This window comes from Tenrec ecaudatus, chromosome 2, assembly GCF_050624435.1.
Source record: "Tenrec ecaudatus isolate mTenEca1 chromosome 2, mTenEca1.hap1, whole genome shotgun sequence".
In the NCBI taxonomy this organism is placed as follows: domain Eukaryota; kingdom Metazoa; phylum Chordata; class Mammalia; order Afrosoricida; family Tenrecidae; genus Tenrec; species Tenrec ecaudatus.
Window position 1 is genome coordinate 16,775,549 of NC_134531.1, and position 6,575 is coordinate 16,782,123.

Consider the following 6,575-nt stretch of genomic DNA (forward strand, 5'->3'; position numbering starts at 1 on the left):
ACTGATCATTTGTAGTATGCACTACATGCATATCACCTTTTGTTTTCCTCACGGTGCTTTATAGAATTAGCCATATAGAAAAATATAAAGCAAGTTGCAGTTGAGGTTGCTTGGTAAGTATCTTCAACTAAACTTAATGGGAGAAATATAAATGATACCTGGTACACACAATGAAGACAGTTTTGAAAAATGTTTAATTCATAGCAAATTTATTCACATAAAAGGCAAATGAAAGGGGGAAAAAAAGATGTGTGGCAGGGAAATAGGGCACTGACCCACCCGAGGGGAAGGTATTGTTTGTGTCTCCACAGGGCAAGAGGGACCAGATTTAAAGTCAGTGTTCCAGGATGCGAATGCAGCATGCCAGCAAGGAGTGGGGAGCCAGTGGAGGGGCCTGAGGGCTTGGTCCCCATACCAGCTATGTGGACAACTGCCGCTCCACCCAGAAGAATTTATTTTAGAGGACAGCACTGAAGCTACCGCTAGGGGAGAGGCGCATGTCTGATCAGAGCACAGGGAGCAAATGAAGGGGAGGAAGAGAGAGTGGAGCACATCCTGGCCCACCAGTCTTGGAGGACGAGATCCCCACTCTGAACAGCCAATGCACAGAGTGGACCATATGGCTGATCCCACTATGAGACACACCATCCCTTGCTGGCCCAGGGCCCTAAGGGGGACAACATTGGAGACTCAGTGTCGGAACTGGTCCGGACTGACCCCGCGACACCAAGGCAAACACTAAAAGTGTGTGGCAGAGCAACCTTTGGAGCAGAACAGGGAGCCCCCAAGGGGGTACAAAGGATAAACTCTGGGGCCAGAGCTTGGCACCCCATTGGACCTGACTGCAGGTCACGCCTAGAGATAAAAAAACAGACCTTGATCTGCTTACAGGTTTTTATTTCTTTGAATTTTTTTCTTTTAATTAATTTATTCTTTTATAGGTCATTGGTTTTCTTTTTGTTGTCATTGCTGCGTTCTCATTCATCACCTGTCTTGCTACACCTTGATTGTTGGTGAATATTATTATATCTACAGATCTAGCTAGATAAGATAGGCTGGATGAATAGTCTGAAGGAGTAAACAACAGGACCAATGGTTCTGGAGGGTCACAGGAGAGGGAGAGGAGGGGGTAGGGAGTGGTGCCGACTAACCCAGGGACACAGGAGCAACAAGTGATACAAAATTAGTGGCAAGGCGTGTGTAAGAATCCTAGTAGGGACTCAGCAAGGGCAATGTAACCAAGAGAAATTACTGAAACTCAAATGAAGGTTGAGCATGATAGTGGGAAAAGAGGAAAGTAAAAGGAAATAGAGGAAAGAACTAGGTAACAAAGGATATTTATGAGGTCTAAATACAGGCATGTACATATGTAAATATATTTATACAGGAAGGTGGGGAAATATATCTATATGCATATATTTATAAGTTTAGTATTAAGGCAGCTGATAGGCATTGGGCCTCTACTCAAGTACTTACTCAATGCAAGAACACGTTGTTCAATTAAAATGGCATTCCAGGATGCACACCTTCCCTACACGATTGCTGAAGAAAAATGTATGAATAAGCAAATATGGTGAAGAAAGTTGATGGTGCCCGGCTATCAAAAGATAGAGTGTCTGGGGTCTTAAGGGCTTGAAGGTAAACAAGCGGCCATCTAGCTCAGAAGCAACAAAGCCCGCATGGAAGAAACACATCAGCCTGTCTGAGGTGTAGAAGTGACTAGTTATCAGACATCAAATAACTAAAAATCGGATCAGTGGGTATCCACCTTCCTGATATGATCACTGAAGACAAACGTGTGCATAAGCAAACGTGGTGAAGAAAGCTGATGATGCCAGGCTATAAAAAGATATAGCGTCTGAGGTCTTAACAGCTTGAAGATAAACAAGCGGCCATCTAGCTCAGAAGCAACAAAGCCCACATGGTAGATGCACACCAGCCTGTGTGACCATGAGCTGTTGAAGGGATCAGGTATCAAGCTTCAAAGAACAAAAATATCATATCATTGTAAATGAAGGTGAGTGCAGAGTGGGGACTCAAAGCCCACTGTTAGGCAACTGGACACCCCCTTACTGAAGGGTTTTGGGGAGGAGATGATCTAGTTAGGGTGCAGGGTAGCAATGATGAAACATGTAACTTTCCTCTAGTTCTTAAATCCTTCCTCCCCTCCCCTCCAATATCATGATCCCAATTCTATCTTACAAATACAGCTAGACCAGAGGATGTACATTGGTACAGAAGGATGACCCCTTCAGGACTAGTCGTGAGAGTGGTGATGTCTGGAGGGTGGAGGGAATGTTGGGTAGAAAGGGGGAACTGATTACAAGAGTCTGCATATAGCCTCCTCCCTGGGGGATGGACAGCAGAGAAGGGGTTGGGGGGAGACATTGGACAGTGTAACATATGACTAAATAATAATAATTTATGAATTAGGAAATGTTCATCAGGGAGGAGAGAGTGGGGACGGTGGGGGGAAATGATGAGCCAATATTAAGGGCTCAAGTAGAAGGCAAATGTTTTGAGAATGATGATGGCAAGAAATGTACATATGTGCTTGACACAATGGATGTATGTATGGATTGTGATAAGAATTGTATGAGCCCCCAATAAAATGATTTTTAAAAAGAGAAAAAGGTATCACTTTCCTACCTCTTCTAATCCTTCCTATTATATTCCACAACTAGCAGACATTGCCAAATTGTCCAGTGCTCTTAATAGACTGTGAAATAAGTTTCAAGGTCATAAGAGGATTTAATGAAAGTGGATGAGAAAAGATCAAAATATGAAGTTTAAAGAAATTCTCCATTGAACTGGGGATTCTTTTTTCTCTTCATCTATAATTACATCGACAAAAATTCCCTATTTAAAAAAACAAGCAAACAAACAAACAAAAACCCCTTGTGGTTGTGAAATTTATGTTTGAATTTCAGAGGCCCATGGAATGTAAAGAATTCAGAAGAAAACATTCCTTAATTAATCATTCTTGTTTCTGTATTTGTTCACTCATTCCTTCATTTAAGATCATATATTGACCAATTACTCTGTGGCAAGCTGCTTTCTAAATAAGGAAGCTAAAGACGTAAAAAATGCATTACTTCCTACCTTCATGGATCATACATTCCTATAGAGAAACAACAGAATATAATACAATATATTAACAAGACACATAGTGCATGGTGGATCGGTGTTTCAAAGCAGAAATGCCTGGTTGTGTTTGCATAAGATCACATCGTATATGGATGGCCGGAATAAGTCCTACAAGGAAGGGGAGAGGTAAACACATACCTGAAACATGTAAGAATGCCAGTGAACCAGATCCCTTGAGAAACAGCATCTTAGGCAGAGGGAACAGGGAGTGCACAGATCTGAGACATGCTCAGTGTTTTTGAGGCCAAGAAACAGTTAGAATAAAATAAATTGGGCAAAGATAAAGGCTGCAATAAGGAAAAAGTGGTTTGCAAGGCCTGTGTGGTCTTGTAAGGACGTTGGCTCCAAGCTAGGTCAGCTGTTGGCAAATGTTTGAGACTGAAGAGGCAATTCTGTCCCTCACACTAATTTAAAAATTGCTCAAGAGATGTAAATTTATTTTCATATACAAATGAAATAATCATTATCTGAATAATGTCCTTTAAATGAAACTATGATAATTTTATTTTCCTTTTTTATTTTACTTCACAGCCACATGTAGAGTACATACTGACAGCACCACATATGGCTCACGAGTTTCAGTTGGCCTACCCCTGTTCTAATGAAATGCAAAGACCCTGGAAATGAAAGTTTAAATTATGTTTCCTTAAAACAAATTGAGCTACTGTATTGAGGGTAAAATCTAGAAAACATGGGAACAACCTCAATTCAAGGTGCAGCTAAAATCTAGTTAATAACCGGTCATCACAGGGTATTAAATAGTGTTGATGAACAAAGTGAGGCGGGAGAGATACGGAACTGGTAATATTTGCTGCTAATTCTAGACACTGAAGAAAGAGGAGTGGCAAATGGACCCGAGGCTTAGGTTCTCAGTGATTACAAGGCTATGGCTGCACTAGGTGCAACCAAAAGACTTTGAGTAAAGCTGGGTTGGAGTGTCATAAGTCTACGTGGCCTTTAGATACCCACCAGCCGGTCCATGGGGAAAAGACAGGGCTTTCTACTCCTGTAAAGGGTTACAGTCTTGGAAGCTCACAGGGGCAGTTCTGCCCTGACCTATGGGGTCACAATGAGTCAGCATCTACTCAATGACAGTGAATTGTTGTTGTTGTTAGATGTTCGAGAAAAGACGCTAAGTACACAGGTAAGCACAGTGTTTGAAGTTCAGAGAAAAAGATTGAAGAGAAGATATGTAGTTAGTATATGTATATCTGTATAAATATACACCACTGCCCTAGGATTGACATGACACTGCACCCACTGCTTGTGATCTTCCTGCAGTCTGCATTGGTGCATGTGAGTGCATGAGTGTGAAGAGGTGCTTATGGACTAATATCCAACTTCTGGGACTTGAGTTGGACTGGGTTGGGATTCTTTCTTGATATATAATTACTTCTTGATATAAAGGTCTTTCTTAGACATATATATGAGTATCACTGGATTTACTTCTCCAGTCAACCCGGCCAAGGCAGATCAAGTCCTGAACATTCATAGATGAAAATGTAATGGATATTAAAAAAGTCATAGATTTCTTTGTTCTGAAAATATAATTGTTATGTTAATACTGATCATCTACTGAAAGGATGGTGGATAAATTGAAATGAGTTTGGCAAATCAGATGCGTGGTCTAAAAAGTTAATTATGGAAAAACAATTTTAGGGCTTATATCATTGTTATACAATATTATAAACAAAGTTATATGATATTTATGACAATACTAAATAATACACTATGGAAGAACATATATCTTCTCTCACTTTATTTTCTTCTATGTAACATATACAATATGTCTTTAACCTTCATAAATACTTGTAGAGAACTGCAATAGGTTTCAGATTTGGAACTACATTTTTTTTTTGTTATTAGGTACCATCAAGTGGGGCTCAACTCATGGCGATCTCAGGCACAAAAGAATGAAACACCTCCCAATCATGCATGATCCTCACAACTGTTATGTTTTATCCCATTGTCAGAACCACCATGCCAGTCTCTCTCATGAAAGGTCTTCATCTTTTTGGCGGCCCCTCCACTTTACCAAGTACGATGTCCTTCTCCAGGGACTTGTGTCACCTGATATATCCAAAGAACATGAGACAAAGTCCCACCTTCCTAACTTCTAAGGAGTATTCTGTCAGCACTCCTTCCAAGTCATTTCTAGTGGTTCTTCTGGCAGTCAGTGGTACTTTGAAGATTTTTTTACCCGCACCATTATCCAACTGCACAGATTCTTCTTCACCCTTCCTTATGCAAACCCCACTGTTCCCATGCATGTGAGGCTAAGGAAAATATCATCACTTAGTTCAGGCGCACCATAGCCCTCAAAGTTATGCACTCGCTCCTCAACACTTTAAAGAGTTTTTTTTTTTCTTTCCCAGGGCCTGTTGTGTCCCCAGAAGGGACAGGCCACTGGAGGCTTGCCCAAGGGCCTGAGGGCACCCTTTCTCTCTCTCCTCTTTATGAAAATCACACAGGTAGTGGCAGGTGTAACCATGCAGGACAGGGAGAGTTAAAGAGGCTTTGTGGAGCAGATTTACCCAAGGCAATAAATAATTGAATTTCTTGAGGGCTACTTCTATGAACATTGATTGTGGACCAAAGCAAGTCAAAACCACTTCAATCCTTTCTCCATCTATCATGATGTTACCTATTGGTCTAGTTGTGGGGACTTTGGGTTTGCTTTACAGCCTTAATACATCCTGAAGGCTAAAATCATTGCTCTTCTTCAGCAGGTGCCTCCAGTTTTCCCTTTTGGCCACCAAAGCTGCATATCACAGGTTGCTCATGGGCTTTTCACCACCCAATCCTTGTGCAGCATTAATGTTACAGTCTAGCTTCTTGGATTATCTTCTCAAGCTACATATGGAGCAAGTATGGCAAGAAGATATAGCCCTCAGGTACACTTTCCCTGATTTTGAATAATTCAACACTCTCTTATTTTGTTGGGAAGACTGTCTTCCTTCATGTGTGGTGTTCTTACAAAATCTATTCTTGAGATATTCTCCAAATTCAAGTGAAGATATTCAACTGAACCTTGTGATTTTTAATTTAATTTTCCTTAATGTAAATCTAAAACATATGAGCAATTGATGATCGTGTGCATAGTAAACCCGTGTGCTAATGTTTGGCTCATAGTTTTGAGATTCTCCATCGTCATCCAACAGATACGATCAATTTGGTTTCTGTGTATTTGATCTGGATAGGTTAATATTGATATTCCCATTTGTGTTGTTGAGAACATAATTTCTCATGAAGAAATCACTGGTTTTGCAAATTCTACCATATGATTTCTGTGAGGTTGATTTGGTGTTGGAAAGAAGAAAAATGTAGCAAAGTTTCAGAGGTTTATTCCAGAGTTCTGGGGAGGGAAGAGAAAGCAGAGAATAGGATGAGAGCATCCTGAGCTCCCGGGTGAGGTTCACAGAGGTGAT

The 6,575-nt window shown here is 40.8% G+C and overlaps 1 non-coding gene across 1 annotated transcript; it reads right to left on the reverse strand.

Annotated features, from left to right (window-relative positions):
• Positions 1-5,523: 5,523 nt before the first annotated feature.
• LOC142442100 (small nucleolar RNA SNORA64/SNORA10 family) lies at positions 5,524-5,654 on the reverse strand. The gene has a single exon (XR_012783348.1). It is a non-coding gene; the product is annotated as a small nucleolar RNA SNORA64/SNORA10 family (small nucleolar RNA).
• Positions 5,655-6,575: the final 921 nt, after the last annotated feature.